Source organism: Rhinopithecus bieti, unplaced genomic scaffold, assembly GCF_001698545.2.
Source record: "Rhinopithecus bieti isolate Rb0 unplaced genomic scaffold, ASM169854v2 scaffold_3948, whole genome shotgun sequence".
In the NCBI taxonomy this organism is placed as follows: Eukaryota; Metazoa; Chordata; class Mammalia; order Primates; family Cercopithecidae; genus Rhinopithecus; species Rhinopithecus bieti.
In genome coordinates, this window is record NW_016804646.1 from 2,607,534 (window position 1) to 2,610,774 (window position 3,241).

The window sequence follows — 3,241 nt, forward strand, 5'->3', positions numbered from 1 at the left end:
AGGAGGTTTTAAGCTAAACGGGGATGGTGGGAATGTTCCAAAAACCAGGACCAGAACACATAAAGGTGTGCTGGGGAGGTGGAAGCATGGCTCTATGAAATAATGAAGAGATCTGAATGCTCGACCAGCCTTTATGTGTTAATATCTCACGGGAGGAGTCAACCTGGTGGATACAATAGTACCTCCAGCTGTAAGCAGTTAGCTAGCGCTACTAGATAATTACTTTAGGATGCAGAGCTACAGGTGAGATATGTTAAGTCTCTAGGGGTCATGTGAAACCCTAGCTGCACCATATGTAATTCCAGGGTTCCAGCCTCTCTCCACATGCTCTCCGAGGAATCTTACTGTGATCAGTTTTAAGTGCCTCCTGTACTGAACGTTCTCTAACCTCCATCTCCAGCTCCAATGTCTTGAACTCTAGCTCCATATTCCTAAAAGGATGAGAAAACCTGGAGGCCCCTAAGCACTTCATGCTGAATTGGTTTGCACCCAAAACATCATAGTTATGTAGAACTTCACAAGAACTATGTGAGCATAGTTCTTGTTTCTTTGAATGGCACATCACTCCAGCTGCTTAAACCAGGGCCCAGAAGAGTCTTAAATGCCTTCTTTACCCTTTTACTCCACATCCATGCAGTTTACCTGCTTTCAGGTATGTTGATTCAACTCACTAAATTTATCTGGAAATGTGGCACCCCCTTACCATGCCCCACAGGCCTCATCACCTTTGAGTGTGTGTGTGTGTGTGTGTGTGTGTGTGTGTATGTGTGTGTGTGTGTAGATTGTTACTGCAATGCCTACTGTATACTTCTTTTAGTTTCTGCAACAAGGTGATTTTTTCCAAAACACATATCTCATTTTGTCAATCGTCTGAATTAAACCTTTCCTAGCTACAAAACTCCTGAGCTGCAATAAACAATGAAAACCCCTGAGGACATCAGGCAAGGCCCCTCACAATGAGGATTTTGTCTACTGCCTTCCTCTTCTCTGTTCTGCACTCCTCCTTATGCACCCCACAATCTGACAATTTGTTTTACGACTCACAGTTCCCTAAGTGCCCCATGAATTTCTGCTGTTCCCTGTGGAAATCTGGTGAATACTTCCTCCTCTTTAAGGGATTGGGCACTAGTCCCTGGGGCAGGCAAGCATCTGATATGTATTGTGCCAAAGGTAACCTTGAAATTATTATCCACCTGTGCCATCTGAGCTCTTTATATTTCCCTGGCTCATAACAGCTAGCATCCTGCAGGGATGGCTATTTCTATGAATGGCTAAGCAAGGCAGCTCCAGTTAACACTGGCCCCTGGTGGACAGCCATGGCCTGTGGGCCATGTAAACCCCAGGCATTTGTCTATTGCCAGGAGCACATTCTTCCCTACTGGGACCCCTGTCCTCTCTACCAGGCAAGGGTTGAAATGCCGGGCCTAGGGCTAGCATGCTGGGACCTCCATAGATGTTCCCCAGAAGTTCCCTATGGCCTAGGGAGATGGGAAAAAAGAAAGAATGTGGGTGAGGGGCACTCTCTGGGCTGTTCTCTGTGGAGTTAACTGGAACCAGCAGTGACTAGGGATGCAATATGGCCAATGTTCCACAATCAGAATACTCAGGTGCTCCAGGAAGAAAACATAAGGTGTGGAGAAAGAGGCAAAAAGCCTGGGCATTGTTGGAGAATATTCTAGAAGGTTGGCAGGAAGTCCTTCCTCAACAGGTTGAGATAGAAACATAGAAGAAGGTGTCTGTAAACTCTCTCTGCATTCAGAAGCGAATTGAAGTGTGAGGTTCTTGGTAGCCTTAGAGATCATCAGACCCTAGAAGCCCTTGCCTTACCTGGCATTAATTAACCCCTTAGTTTCTGGATCATGGTGAAACCTGGGGGTAACAGACCTTAATAAACCACTCTAGAAATATTTTAGCATTTTAACAACTGCCATGACAGTACTGTTTCTTAGCAGGTTCAGGTCTCTTGATATATGCTCTGGAATGTTGAGCAGTGGGACTCTCTGTTACTTCTGGAATAAGCACACTCATGCAGCTCCAGCCCCTTTAAGCAACCTTCCATCTGTCCTATCCAAGGATGCAGCCCTGTGCTTCCCCACCTGGCCAGATAAATGGACTGTGACTCTGCATTGTAGACACAGCTATCCCCACAGGCAGGTCCCAACAGCTAACTTGAAGTAGGAGTAGGAGACCTGAGTAGACTTCAAGTCTGAGTAGCTAAATTATCTTACAAGTTACTAGAAGCCCTAAAGGTTTCAATAAATTTGAATTTGCTCCAGGCAATGATGAAGCAACTGCTGTGACTCTGTTTATCTCTAACTTATGAATTTCTTAGAACCCAGAGGAAAAGGATGTCCTCATCCCCAATTTACAGCAAAAGCCATGAATTTACACATGACAGCTTCAGAATTCATGTCAGGATATGTGTTCTAATCTCAATAAAGCATTATTTACAATATTTGGAGAAGCCTAGTTTGTGAGGATGTGTTCAGACAGGACAGAAGGAAGGGGCAAGAGTTGTGTTGCATCTCTCTTCCTGAGTGTTTTTACATTGCACCGGCCCAGATATTCTTGACACAAGAGAAAGGGTTGATTGACATAAATTCCAAGCTACTGACAAGTCCTGCTGCTGACATTCTGTGCAACCTTGAGATAGGAGGTTGGCACAAGATACAGGTCACAAAGACCTTGCTGATAAAACAGCTTGCGGTAAAGGAGCTGGCCAAATCCCACCAAAACCAAGAAGGCGAGGAAAGAGACCTCTGGTCATCCTCACTGTTTATTATACACTCATTATAATACACTAGCATGGTAAAAGACATTCCCACCAGTGCCATGACAGTTTACAAATGCCACGGCAACATCTGAAAGTTACCCTACATGCTCTACAATGGGGAGGAACCCCCAATTCAGGGAATTGCCCCCCACTCCTTTCCCAGAAAACTCATGAATAATCCACCCCTCATTTAGCATATAATCAAGAAATAACCATAAGAGCAGCCCATGCTGCTGCTCTGCCTATGGAGTAGTCTTTCTTTCATTCCTTTACTTTTTTAATAAACTTGCTTTCAATTTACTCTGTGGATTCGCCTTGAATTCTTTCTAGCGTGAGATCCAAGAACTCTCTCTTGGGGTCTGGATCAGGGCCCCTTTCTGGTAACAGTATTTGTTTACAAGTCAAATCTGTTTCTGTGAGGATAAAGGAGGAAATATCAGTATAAATGAATAAAAAATGGGCCGTGAA

At 44.4% G+C, this 3,241-nt stretch overlaps 1 long non-coding RNA gene across 1 annotated transcript; it reads left to right on the forward strand.

Moving 5' to 3' along the window:
- The first annotated feature begins 248 nt into the window (after positions 1–248).
- LOC108527967 (uncharacterized) lies at positions 249–2,449 on the forward strand. Its single transcript, XR_001884990.1, has 2 exons — positions 249–652; positions 2,333–2,449. It is a non-coding gene; the product is annotated as an uncharacterized LOC108527967 (long non-coding RNA).
- The last annotated feature ends 792 nt before the right edge of the window (positions 2,450–3,241 follow it).